The sequence below is a fragment of the Lates calcarifer genome, linkage group LG6 (genome assembly GCF_001640805.2).
Source record: "Lates calcarifer isolate ASB-BC8 linkage group LG6, TLL_Latcal_v3, whole genome shotgun sequence".
Taxonomy (NCBI): domain Eukaryota; kingdom Metazoa; phylum Chordata; class Actinopteri; family Centropomidae; genus Lates; species Lates calcarifer.
The window spans coordinates 8,558,353-8,573,219 of NC_066838.1; the positions used below are offsets into that span (position 1 = coordinate 8,558,353).

At 39.6% G+C, this 14,867-nt stretch overlaps 1 protein-coding gene across 1 annotated transcript in view; it reads left to right on the plus strand.

Moving 5' to 3' along the window:
• The first annotated feature begins 10,798 nt into the window (after positions 1-10,798).
• The window catches only part of sema3b (sema domain, immunoglobulin domain (Ig), short basic domain, secreted, (semaphorin) 3B), a 75,884-nt gene continuing 71,815 nt past the window's right edge, over positions 10,799-14,867 (plus strand). The window contains exon 1 of the mRNA XM_018689013.2: positions 10,799-11,370. The gene's annotated coding sequence lies outside the window, so the exon portion shown is untranslated. The remainder of the gene's footprint in view (positions 11,371-14,867) is intronic.

Below are 14,867 nucleotides of genomic sequence, written 5' to 3' on the forward strand. Positions count from 1 at the left end.
TTGGGCCTAATGTGCTCTGACAGTGTGTATTTTCCCATAAGCTTCGGTGTCGTTCAGTCCTGTGCTGTGGATCACTGGCTCTCGGTTCTGGTACTTGGTTGACCCCCAGTCCTGGGAGAATTGCCCAGAATTCTGGGATTCATGATAGAGCACAGGGAACACTTTGTCCTTCTCTCTTTCTCTTTTTCTCATCCTTTCATTTTCGTTTTTCTCTGTCCCTCTTTCTCTTTCTCACTTACTTTCCTTGTCTTTTTTTCACAGATTGCGGTTCCTATCTGAAAGAGAGAAAGAAACAGGGAGAGAGAGAGAAAAAGAGAGAGATTGCTGTGGGCTTAGATGTCAGAAAGTCAATGGTTTCCCAGCCAGGCAATTACACAGACTGCAGGACAACAGTGACACACACACGCACACACTTAGGCTAACATACAACATACAAATCACACACATGAGCTTGTAGTCTAACCACAAGACACACTTATACGCACACTTTGAAAAAGTCACAATTTCCAAGTCTACGCACACGCATACTTTCCGGTTGCCACCTGTCACTCACACTAAGGCCTGTATATACACACAGATGCACACACACACACACACACACACACACACACACACACTCAGTGAGGTCAGGTGGTTTTTCAATCAACGCAGCTGTGTGCTCTCCAGAGCAGTAAAATGATTTTAGGTCCAGCGTTGGCAGGCTTTGATGAGTCTAACACACCACTGAGTTCTGGTTCATTCTATCTGCCTACAAAGGCTCTGACAGACGGCTGCTTGACTGTTATTAGGCATTGCAAACTGCACCTGCTTGGTGTGTGTGAGCACAGACATACATACATAGAATCACCCACAATCAAGTACATTTTTCTGTATAGATTTACAAGCCATGGCGGGGAATAGCACAAGAAGAAGTAAGAAAAATGGACAGGGTTCCCCTTGGCCTTGAAAATGTCCTCTCTTGGCCAGAGAAGAAGCAAAATAAGAGCTTGAAAGATTTGAACTTGAATGGATAGCTTTAAAAATAAAAATAATAATAAGAGAAAGCTTTCAATTCCTTGATGGAAATGAAGTCACAATTCAGTTGTAAGTCTGTCAGGTGAAAACAGCATTTGAATAGTTTGCTGTCAATACTACGTTAAAAGCTCATGAATGAAATATCACAACTATTTGATGGATTGGCATGACATTTTGTACAGATATTCATGGTCCCCATAGGATGACCATGCAATTTGGTACAGACATTCATGTCATCCTCAGGATGAACTGTACTTACTTTGGTGATCCCTTAACTCTTCAGTGAACACCACCATCAGGTCATGATTTCATTATGTCCAGTGCTTTGGGTTATGGCAAAATACCTGCAACACTGGTGATAGTCATTGTCACTGAAGCATGTCAAAGCATTGCTGTGCCTAACTACATCCTCACAGAGCTGCTAGCATGGCTGTAGACACTATCAGTAAAAAGTTGGGCACACCTTCAATGGCTTTTCTTTGTTTTATTACTGTCTACATTGTAGATTAATACTGAATACATCAAATCTACAAAGGAACACATATGGAATTATGAAGTAAACAAAAAAGTGTTAAACAAACCAGAATATGTTTTATATTTTATATTCTTTATAGTAGCCACCTTTTGCTTTGATGACAGATTTGCACACTTCTTCTCACACTTCTCTCAGTCAGCTTCATGAGGTAGTCACTTTGAATCGTTTTCAGTTAACAGGTGTACCTTGTTAAGAGCTAATATGTGGAATTTCTTGCCTTCTCAATGTGTTTGCGACCATGAATTTTGTTTTGCAGAAGTAGGGTTGGCACACAATTCTTTACAGTGAATAGCCCTGTTCGACCACTGCGCTAATCCATATTATGGCAAGAACCACTCGACTAAATAAAGAGAAATGACAATCCATCATTACCATAAGACATGAAGGTCAGTCAATCTGGAAAATTTCAAGAATTTTGAGTGTATCCTCAAGTGCAGATGCAAAAACCATCAAACACTATGATGAAACTGGCTCTCATGAGGACCGTCCGAGGATAGGAAGACCAAGAGTTACTTCTGCTGCAGAGGATAAGGTCATTAGAGTTACCAGTCTCAGAAACCACAAATTAACAGCACCTCAGATTAGAGCCCACATAAATGTTTCACAGAGTTCAAGTAGCAGACACATCTCAACATCCGCTGTTCAGAGAGGACTGAGTGAATTAAGCCTTCATGGTTGAATGGCTGCAAAGAAACCACCTCTGAAGAAGAACAACAAGAAAAGCATTGCTTGGGCCAAGAGACACAAGCAATAGACATTAGACCAGTGGAAATCTGTATTTTGGTCTTAGAGTCCAAATTTGAGATTTTTGGTTCCACCTGCCACGTCTTTGTGAAACGCAGAAAAGGTAAGTGAATAGTTTCTACGTGTGTGCTTCCCACCTTGAAGCATGGAGGAGGAGGTGTGATGGTGTGGGGGTGCTTTGCTGGTGACACTGTTGGTGATGTATTCAAAATTACACACTTAACCAGCCTGACTGCACCACATCATTCTGCAACGACATGCCATCTCATCCCATCCCATCTGGTTTGTGCTTAGTGGGCCCACTAAGGACAATGACCCCAAACACACCTCCAGGCTATGTAATTGCTATTTGACCAAGGAGAGTGCTGCGTCAGATGACCTGTCCTCCACAATTACCTGACCTAAACCCAACTGAGATGGTTTGGGATGAGTCAGAACGCAGAGTGAAGGATAGGCAGCCAAAGAGTGCTCAGCACCTCTGGGAACTGGTTTGCCATGGTTCAATATTAATCTACAATGTAGAAAATAATAATAATAATAATAAAAGAAAAACCACTGAATGAGAATGTGTGTCCAAACTTTTGACTTGTACTGACTGGTACTGTATGTCTTAATCATTTACTGATTTACTGTAAAAAATTAGAGACTTTTATTGTTTTGCTTTTGTCTCACCTGTTTTATTTTTGACCCCTAAAATTACTGAAATCCATCTGATGGTCAGTCAGAGAGTGTTCCTCATCCAGTGTCTGCTGCTGTGTTGAATCATTTTGTATAATTATAGGAGAGCCATGGAAGAAAATGAATTCTTTCCGGACTGTTTGGCCTCCTGTTCAACATGAGACTCATTTCACAGAGACCTAAATATAAACTGTTCATTGGGTTTTCTTACTAATGCAGTATTCAAATAGGAAATGGGTTCAGCAAATAATACAGGTCATTTTAAACAGCCTTCACAAATCTCCTTTATGCTTTCATTTGGTCAGAGCCTTTTTGAGTTCTTTGTCCAGTCAAATGTAAAAACCAAATAGAATTTAGTTATGGGGTATTTGATGGTTATTTTTATTGATTCCCTGGCCTCTTTTGATATTTACATGAATATACATGAGACCCTCCACAGTATCTGTGTTTTGGTCAAGCAGGAAGCTATAGGAGTGTTTTGGAGAGCAGAATCTATCAGCTCTTCTCATCCTCATGGCCTAAATCATTAATGAGGTTTGTGTATCTGCCTGCACCTCTCCCTGGTCAGTCCCGGGCCTGCAGTGCACAGCAGTGTCTGAGTGTTTGTGTACAAATCTCCATTTTGTGTGTACAAATGTGAAAATGTGTTGTATTTTCTTTATGTTTATATATCTTTTAATGTGGGCTTGTATGTGTGAGTGTGAGTATGGTGTACTGCTACCTGTAAACGTACTGTGAATGTGTGCATTATTATGTGCAAGTGTGTTTATATTTGGTGTGTGCATGTGTGTGTGTATGACGGAGTGATGCATACACAGGGGTCTTTGAAGTGTAAAGTAACAGGCCTTTTTAAGTTTTGGATGTGAAATATTTATATGATCAGGAGTGCTGCTTTGGGAGGATGAGTTGAGGGAAAGAGAGACGAGGTCAGAGGGATGAACTTGTGTTTAAACAACAAATAAGCTAAGATCCATGGTGCCTTGTAGAGCCAGTACATTATTAAATTGCCCTGAAAGGATTTGGTCATGTCCTGTCACACACTATTGCCATGAAAGGTCTTGCAGGTTTGAAGAAGATAGCAATAAATTGAGATTAATGATTTCTATTTAAATGTGCTATAGGATATAGCCAAAAATTAATTAAAATTATCAACAGAAGTGAAGAAACAACTGTTTCAACATTACGTCAAAGATGTCTGTGTCGTGTTTTCAGAGCTATCAACTGAAATTAGCTTGCTTACCAGCTAGCCCAGGTCCATCTCGCCTTGTAATACCACTTTGCACATCAGGAGGCGACAGTGAGTTGCTTTACTATTACACTGTTACCTGCTTTCACCAAATTTAATTGCCTCGACCTCCCAGGCGCCTCACATATTAACATTTAAATGTAAAAATTTTTAATGTTTTTTTGTTTCAGAGGGCTATGTGCTCGTGTCATCAATTGTTGTTTATCCTAGTTTCTGCTTGTAGGGTTGTAAGTTCAGAGAGAGTCTGTAACAAGTTTGCTCAGATTTGATTATGGAGCATCAAATGAGCAGACCCACAGTGCCGAACTCAGATGTGTATTATTGTTACAATTAACAGTTTAATCCTTGACATGTGCAGTCCCCACTGAATTGCAATTGATTTCAGGGTGCCTTTAAATATACATTTCTTTTTATCATATGGGGCCAAGTTTCCAGCACACTTGGAGCACTCAACCACTGCAACAGTAAAACCGCATGTTGTTAATGTTTCTTTCTGCATTACAGTGTCTTGTCAGTCTAAGGCCTGAAAAGAGTTCAATGATGGCGACCTGGTGAACTTGGCACTCGTTTTGTGTGTGTGTGTGTGTGTGTGTGTGTGGGGTTAGGTTGTGTTAAAGGGTAAAATTTACCAAGACAAAGGACAGAGGAGGCTGAGACCTTTATAGAGAGCCATGTGTACTATTGGGTGCATGTTTATGAGTCTGTGGGTTTGTGTGTTTTTGCTTTTGCATGAGTGTGTGTGTGTGTGTGTGAGGCCAGACATCAGTATTAACAATAGCCTGTTGAGACCTGGGAGGAGACTGGCTTCGTTAAAAGAGGCCTTGAGCAAACAGAGAATAGAGATGGAAGGATAGAGTAAGGGAGGAAGAGAGGGAGGGATGGAGGCAGGGGGAGGGTTAGGTGGGATGTAAGAGAAAGAGAGGGAGCAAAATGGAGAGAAATTGAGGGAAAATGTGCAAATGAAGGAAATATGGGTGTATGAAGTCAGGGGGATTGTGGAAGGGAAAAAAATAAAACTGGCATGTAGGGGTGTATAGATGTAAAAATGGAGGGAAATAAGGATAGATGAAAGAGGATAAATGCAACAAAGACTAATTGGAGGCAAGAAGGTAGAGAAAGACGGATTAGGGAGGAAATGAAGGAGGGCGGTAGGGATGGAAGTGGAGAAGAGAGGCAAGAAGGGGGCAAATGAAGTCAGAATATGAAACAAAATGATTAAAGATGGAGGGATGGATGTGGAAGAGGGGGAGTGGACAAAAGAGGGGTGGGGTGAAGAGAGTGCAAGAGTTGCATGAGAGGAGACTGGGACTGGCCGGATGGATGGATGATAGAGGGATTTAAAGGGGAGAAGGCAATTTTAGATGAGGGCAGAAGAAATTGAAAGGAAAACCACAGGCTTCTTTGAGTAAAGGTTAGCTGTGACGGAAGACACAGGCAACAGGGTCAAGTGTGTGTGTGTGTGTGTGTGTGTGTGTGTATGCGTGTGTGTGTGTGAGAGACAGAGAAACACAAAGAGATGAGAATTTGCTTTGCTTTGCACATGTCTCCCTGTTTCTGTGTCAATGAAAAAGTGTGAGGAAGAGGGGTGTAGCTGATGTGTATATCTGATGTGTGTGTGTGTAAGGGTGTGCTGGTGTATTAGGAGTAGCAAATCAATAAGTAATAAATAAATTATAAGCCACAAAATTTCAAAAGGCACCAGCAAAAACAAATGATTCAAGTACTCACAAGCTACAAGAGGGAGAAGAAAAAGGCGAGTGGGCACTGCAGTGTGCATGTGTGTTGGGGAGTGGGTATTGCATGTGTGTAGGTGTGCAAACGTGTGTGTGTGTTTCTGTTGTTGCAGTGGAAAATATGTGGAGGCTCAGTTCCGGAGGTGTTGATGTTGTCAACACAGCGTGACATTTTAACACGCTTATGTCCGGTTTGTGACATCAGGGAGTGTTTTACAGGCTTATCAGTCTTTAGTGTCTGGTGTCAGATACCAGTTTATGTGGAAAAAAAAAACAAAAAAAACAACAACAACAAAAAAAAAAAAAAAACGCTTTCACACACATGCAGGCAAATACTGCACATATACTGAAGAAGGAGGAAGAGGAAACTAAGTAAGGAATTAAAACAAACCCACTAAGATAATGGAAACCATGGAGGAGGAGAGTTGAAGCAGAGGTGGATGGATTCTGGAGGTGGAAAGATGCTATTTTTTATACATTATTGTATGTGTATTATATATAATTGAAACAACCTGAATATCTTTATAGATTGATTAAAATTTGTGTCATATTTTGTGACGTTTAGTTGACGCTTTAAATCAATTGTTTTGTCATATTTTAGCCCATTGACTACAAATCACATATTTGTACAGTTCTGTTGAACTTCTTTGAAAGTGTTTTCTTGTGTTCTAGGCAGCTATTGGTTTCCATTCATATTAGTACATTATGACCTCATGAAACAATCACTTGATATACAGTGAAAATCATTTTAGCATGCATGCTGTAGTTGCATATAACATATTACAAGTATAATACGAGAAGTCTGCAGCAATGATATAACTCGGCCATCTTAAGCAAGTCTCTGCAAGTTTGTGTGTTAAAATGAGTGGATACCAGGGATGTAGGAAAATATTTATTTATTATCTATTATGTTTATTTATATATTTATTATTTATTTGTCTAAAATAAAATGGCCAGCAGATATTATTGATGCTTTTATTTAAGATTCATCAATACAAATGGTATTTTTAAAAGCCAATTTTCACCAGGATCTGTGAATCATTCATTTTTTATATTAAATTTTCAAAATAAAATAAATGAGCTCTATGAATAAATGATGCCTAAAAATGGCATAGTCTTTTGAGGAAATTATGAAATTTATGGGGTGGATGGGGAAGACTGAGAGAAAAATGAACTTGACTCCAGGTTGCTGTCTGCTGGGTCTGAGTGCTGCACAATAATAATACCACCACAACCTCCAATCCAGGAAGTATAAAAGCTGTTTAAAATGCCTTTGTCAGACTTCAATGCAGCTTTTGTCAACACAGATGTGAAAACTGATTATAGTAGAAAGAGACAATCAGCTAACAGAGGACTCATCTGTTGATACTACATTATTGTTATGTATTCATCTGTTTTCTATGATTTTACCTAATCTTTTTCTGCTCTCTTTCTCTCTAATTTGTTCAGTTTTATTCTACTCACTGGTAACAGTGAGACATAAGCAGCAGTAGATTTTCAGTTGTCACACACAAACACGCACATGCATGCACATACGTCTCCCATTCTGGAGTCTCCAAGGACCTAAAGTGTGTTTGTATATGTGTGTGTGATAATGAAAGCTGCTGACTGGCAGTTGTGATTGGCTACCTCTGAACCCTCTAGAGATGGCTGTCTGAATGGTGCCAGCTAGACGCCAGACAGACGGAGCACGGTGTGTTTATGTGTGTGTGTTTAGTGTGGGCGAGTGTGTTTGCATGCGTTTGTGTTTACATGAACATACCCTAAGAAGGTGTGTGTGAGTACCTGCAGTGACTATGGATATCCATGTGTGAGTGGAAATGTCCCCATCATGTTGTGTGTGTGTGCGTCACTGACATCGTGCCCCACCCGACTGTCTGGGACCTGATTATAAATACAATAAATTAGTCAGTGTTTTGTGTGTGTCCCATAAGGTATAGGTTTTTGCCCTTGTGATAAGTGTTCTCTGTCTGTTTTTTTTTTGTTTGTTAGTCTCCTCCCCATGTCTACCTGTCTATTGCTCTCATGTATTTACTCTCATTAAAAATATTATTATGTTGCTTTGGAGTGGGGATGTCATATAAGGAAATGATTAACAGATGTATACAGCAGGTAATACTGTATATTGCAGACTCAGATATTGCCTCAATGACATCACTTTGAACTAGGCTTACTGTTAAACTCATTAGTTTTTTGTTTTTTTTTTCATTTTAGTATATTCGTTGTCCAGTATTATCTGTATCTGTTTAGGGAAGGCTAATTTTTGCTCCTCCTATTTGCATTCTGGAACCTTCCTAGTATAGTTACAGATTAAGTGCAGCATTCATGGAAACATCATTGGCACATTGTGAGCAATGTTCCCCCTAATTTTTCACGTGTTTGAGCATACACACAAACTCCCTGAGAATTCCTTGGACCACTGTGAGCAACATCAGACGTGCACACTGTCGCACATGGTAATTTTATGTGCTACATAGTTTTGCTGTGCGCGGAGAAAGCAGGAGCAGTGCGCGATTGCGCAGGCGTGCAGCTTAGAGGGAACATTGATTGTGAGGAAGGGGTACGTTTGGCTTGTTTGGAATTGTGCCCCTTAAGGCTTGGTCACACCAAGATTTAAAATGGCAAAATTAAATCAGTTGAAACTGTCCTCCTTTAAAATACAACCCCATAGGTTGTCTGTGTATGCAGCTTATAAATATCCATAGTTATGTTTCATTGTTAGGCAGCCATAGTAGTTGTGACAGAAACAAAAGAGAGAATTTGGTATATATAATATAATAAGATGTAATACTATATATAATATGAGTGACACAGTTTGCAATAGGGGGACATTGGAGTGGATGGATGGGTTGACAGATCACAGGACCATGATGACAAAGGTCTTGTAACTTTGAGGAAGTACTCAGTTTAACCCAAACCATGATCTTTTCCTAAACCTAACCAAGCCAAGATCAGTCCACAACCCTGACCACGTGTTTATTATTGTTACCATGATGACATAGGTCCAGTATGCTTGTAGCTGGTATGCTTCTTTGGGTACACAATGGCAGATTATGCTGTGGACTGTAATCAGGACAAGTCACTGTGGTGGTTGATCATATTTATCTGGACCTGAGTAAACGGAGGAGGAACAAATCAAACAGGCAGAGAAACAACAGGATTATCCTGAAAGACAACATACTTCAGAAAACAAGTGGTGTCCCTGTGGTCACTGCTCTCCAAAGTCTACTGAGAAGGAAAACCTTTGCTACTAGGGGATATGTTGATTCCAGGTTTGGAGAAATGAATGAGCCCTGAAATGATTGTCATTCCAGTAGTGTATCTACAAGAAGTGATTTTACAGCGCTTATATACATTGTCATCCGGGAGACTTTTATTTCACCTCCCCAAAATTGACCAAGGAAAACACAGAGACTGGCTTGACAAATGCTCAGCTCTCCGTATGGTAAGAGAAGTAATTACAACACAAACCACGGTGAGGGATTACAATATGCCACACCAGCAATAAACACTACCATCTTGTTATATCTCTGCACCCATTAGCTCATTAGCTGAAATTATAATGGAAGCTGGGAGGAAGTAGTCACAGCTGTGTTGGATAAAAAAATAGGTAAAAACAAAAATAACATGCCAAAATAAATAAGGCATGATATCTCACTGCAGTGTTATGACGAAGGGTCAGCCAAAAAGTTGAGGCAGATGTAGATCCCTTAGTTAGCATAACCGTTTCCAGAGGCTACAATGTGTGTTTACTTTCAGTCAGGCACAGGAACAAGTGTTTCAAATGATTCATATAAAAATCCCATTTATTTGGAAAGCTGTAGGAAGCCTCTGCTAATTGTCCTTGTTTCCTCATGTCTCTACAACAGAAGTGGTGAATGTGAAGTTGTCAAAACTCACATTTATGGGAAATGCACCTGGTTGAAATATAGTAGAATTATCCTTTAACGCTGAGTATTCTGTCCCATCCACATTTGGTGAAGACTCCCGCCATTCTCAGTCAGACACCTTTGTATAGCATATTTCGAACTCAGTGGATGTAGGAAACACCCTCCAACAGAGTTCTCTGTTTGTCTTTGTAATATTTGAGGCAGTTATGGCTTAATAAAATTTCTCTAAAATTTCTCTCGCTCTGCCTCTTGACTTCTAAACGAAAGAAATCAGATGAACCATCATACCCACCATGGTTTTCCCAGAAATGCAGAATTCAGAGAGGCAACTTTTAATGTTCAAAGCATGTTTTCTCTTTTCACTTCACATTTTACACAAGCTCTTACCAATCAATCAATTCAATTCTCTATGTGGCTTTACCCATGCATCTGTGCTACATCAGTCCTACATGCAACCAATTAAGCTTGTTATTTTAAATTGTTTTTCTTTTTTTCATCATGTTGCAAAGCAGAAGTGAAAAGGTCAAGGATATCAGAGTTCATGGTTTGATTATTAGTGTCTGAACCTTGAACTCAGACAATTGAATTGATCAATATGTTTCAACTTAAATTTTCTTAAAGGCAAATAGGGATCAACAACACTTCATTTGTTGAACAATGAACTCATGGATGAGTTGACGTTTTGAAGAATGTGTGAACTTTGTGAAGGAACTTCAAACTGAGGTGTTAAGTGCACCCGTATGCCAGTCTCACCCCAATCCTTATTGCAACCAGATCTGCCAAAAAATGTGCAGGATCACAGCACTGAACCTCTGAGGATAAAGCATGATGAATCATAATAGTAGGGGAAAGACACTGTGGCTGGGTGACAGAACGAGGGAGTGACTTTACCTCTGGACTGTGGCAGAGGGAGTGGCGTTGAAAGAAAGAGGAGGGTGTGAGTGTGCGTGTATGACAGAAGGAGCCTTGCTTTCATGCCTTGCTGAGCAGTGAAAGAGTATGTGTCACAGACAACAAACCAAAAGACAGAGCGTAAAAGTTAGGCAAAAAGAAATAGACAGGGATAAAAAGACACAGGAAGAGAAAGAGGGGGAGAAAGAAGAGACAGAGGCTGAGTTGGCTGAAAGCAGCTTCTGTCTTCAGTCCCACCCCCTGACTGTCTTCTCCTCCTCTCTGCCCGGCCGGGAGCGAGAGGAAAAAAGAAAAGGAGTGCGAGAGAAAGACAGAGAGGGAGCTCAACCACGCTTGCTCTTTTAGTGCAGGACTCAGGAATTCCAGGACCTTTGGAGTAGCGTGCATGCACACACACACACACACACACACACTGACCCACACACATGCTGGTTTTCTTGTGGTGATACAAATCTCAGAGAGGGAGTATAAGAAAGAGACAGAGAGAGAATTAGAGTATAGCCTTTTCCAGCCCTTTCCTGTGGACTATTTGACCATGATGACACCTGCCAAGGGGAAAGTGACTCGGAGGGGCTGAAGACTTGAACAGGACACATGCAGAGGAAGCTGCTGATGAAGGTGAGATTTTGATTAAATGGCATAATATCTGAAGCTTTAGCATCTCTTCTTGTCTTTTCTGCCTAAATCACTGTCCACATTACCACATATCTCTGTCAAACTGAGATATTTATTGGCACTTTTAATTTAAAGAGTAACTGATGAAGGAAGTTGTGTGTTTGACTATGGGTCAAGAGTGAAATGAATATACTGTGTTTTTAGTTTTTTTTTTTTTTATTAGAACCAGAAAAGTGAAATAATTTAGTTTCTTGAATATTTTTGAATACTTAAACTGGGGAATACCCTGTGTAGGTGTTGGTGTTGGAGTGAATTATGCACTTATGACTGTGTGTCAACTAAGCTGTGTTTGTGGTTTCATATCTGTGTTGATCATTAGGGTGATTTCCCTGAGTAACATAATAACGTTGCTGGACAGAGTGTGTGTGGACTTTTTATTTGTAGAGGGAATACATGGAAGTGAGAGGAGTTTGTGGGTTTGGTATCTTTAATTGGATTTGATCAGTGGGTGTTTCATCTGAGCATAAATCAGGACAGGAGAAAGAGTTTGCGTGCATGTGGGAGAGTGTGTGTCTTGGATGTTTTATTTCTTTATGGTCCACCAGTGGAAGTGAGGGATTTCGACAGACTTATTATTGCTTTTGCAGAGAAACTGTCTTTTTCTGTTGGCACTGATAAGCAACACTTAAATTATGTTTTCAGTTTGAGAACATAATATACATCTTATGGTTTGGAAATCTGAACACTTCTGGTTTTTAAAGCTTATGTGCAAGACTCAGAGCCTTGCTCTTCAACAATAAATCATTATATGATTTAAAACTTGACTATAAATCAGTGGTGAGTAAATAAACCAGTGGACATACAGAAGATTAGAAGTCTTTGGTCCTTTTATACCCTCCACTCCTCCCTCCACCCTCCATTCTGCCACACTCTGCCACTTTTGTTTTCTAATCTCATTTACTTCTGCCTTTTCTGCTGGTTTTTGCTGAAATCCCACAACTAATGACAGAGGCTTATCCCATGCCACTCTGCCTCAGTATCATCCTTTCTTCCACCCCTCTCTTTTCTCTTCCTCATGCTCTTTCTGACTATTCATCTACATTTATAAAGCTTTAAGTATCTCTCCTCTTTTATACTGTTTCTCATTCTTTCTCACTATCACGCAGAGTATCGGCATCTTCTTTTTTATACCCTATTATCACCAGAATGTTTTTTGTGTGAGTGGGTGTATACGTGTTTTTAAGCTCACAGGTGTGCATTTTGTCTGTCATCTCACCTATTCAGTCCTGTAATCCCAGGTATCACAGGACTTTATAAGCCCTCCACCCCAGACCCACCTTGACCTGCAGAGTAACCCTTCCATTACCATACCATTGAACCCACACATTAACCCTTAATTTACCTTTGCAGTGGGGGTGCAGTAGATGGTCCAACAAGGTGTTACATTTTAGTTATTGTGTGTTCTGTTGTAGTTATGCCCAGTCTCTCTATCATCTTGGTGATATCTTAAGTGATATGCAGTTGCTAGTGATACAAAGTTTAGTTGTAGCTTAAAAAATGAGTGAGCTGCAAGAAATCTGATAAATATCCTCTAGTGATGTCATTTAGTCCAATGTTAGTCTACATAACCAGAAAAACACCAACCCTTTATCACATCCCTTGGCATTATATCTACTTCCAGGGCACCTCTGCCTCAAGAAAATAATTGTGTAACCCTTTGGAAGCAGACACTGTGGTTGGTATAAGCCCCTTCCTTGTTACAGTGCAGCACTATAGAGAGATTCTGACACAGTGGTCACAGGTGGAACAGCAGGTCATGTGATGCCCTGGGACCCAGTGAAACATTTTTGTAAAGAACTGATTAAAAGTATTCATTATGAGCAGTAGAAAGTGAGCAGCTCTGATTAAAATGTTTGGATTGCTCATTCATTATTCACAATATATTCATGTGCCAATACTCAGTCTTTCATCTTGGATTTTCTTGAGTTTCAGAAGATGTCACTCTTTGATTTGTCTGTTCAGCCATGGTGGCTATTGCTATTAATGCCTTTCCAAACACACTGCTGCTCATTCAATTCAACACATCATTTTCTGTAAGTCAGATGATGTTTCCTCAGGCCAGACATGCAGAATGTTTAGAACAACATAAATGCAATAGCTTTCTCCACTTGGTCACAAGTTGCATTTATTTTCGTGATCAATCATTTTACAGCAGAGAGTGGCGAAGTGGACATTTATTTAACCTAACAGCTCCTGCGGATTAAAGGTGGGTCTGTTGATTACCTGGTGATGAATTGACCACTAAGGTAACTTTATGGTTAAGGTGGTTACACACTGATACACTGCCACACCTTAAAACCCATTAACCCCCATTTCAACCCTTCCTCTGCGGGAAAACCCATTAACCTTCCTTTTAGCCCTTTCGTCTGCCTGAAATATCTACTGCATCAGCAGAAAGTAGGTAACAAATGTGTAAAGCAGAAACACAATGATTTAGTAAAGTATGGTGCAATACCTAATGTGTACACTTCTAGACCGCAGGATAAATATCTTCTCTTGGACTACCAGTGCTGGTCTATTAGCTCTATAAACATTACCCTATTTGTCTTTTTTGTATCTATGTGTGTATGCAGTGAAGACAGTAGAAAGATAAGCTACAGAGAACTGAAGAGGCCAGGTGTACAGAGAAAGAGAGGGAGACTGGGCAGCAATGTCAGTTTTCCTTTGTTTGAAATATTTAATGAGTGTCTCTGCTCTCTTGAAATATTGACTTTTTCCCATATAGCCAGAGGGGACAGACGGGAGCGTAGGTTGTTCTCTCGTTCAAATAAAAAGCAAAAGGCTGTTAGCATCAAACTTTCATTGGTTTCTTTTATTTATTTATTTTTTGTTGTGTTTTCCAAACCTTCTGATCAAAAAAAAACCAAAACAAAAAAACAACATGATACTTGTCCTTGATTTAGAAGTCACAGCTAATGACGGGTAAAATGTGTGTTAAAAGTGTGTTATGAGTGTGTGTGTGTGTGTGTATTCCAGTATATTACACCAACATGTGGAACCTTGTGTCTCCATAAATATATGTATATGTGTATGTGTAGCTTTGAGTGTATCTGTACATTATTACTATACTACATTTATGCAAAATCTGCACTTTTCACTTTGATGTGATGGGTATTAAGGGTAAGAGTAATTAAAGAGTGAGTATTTACAAAAACTATATGTTCTACTGAAACTGGTTTAAATTCACTTTTTCTCCAATATAATATTCTCATGTATCTAAAAGTAGGTATTTCCTGCTACATCAGGACACTGTTCATTTGCAGTTTACAATACACTGGGTCCTCCATTGGTGAGGTCAGCTCAGAATATTCTTCTAAAGATACAAATTAAATCAGAAAATTAAAAGAAAACACAAATAATGTAGTGTGTTGAAAAAAAATTTGGAGTCTTGTAACTAATAAATACATAAATGGTCAAACCATAGAACATTTTCATACATT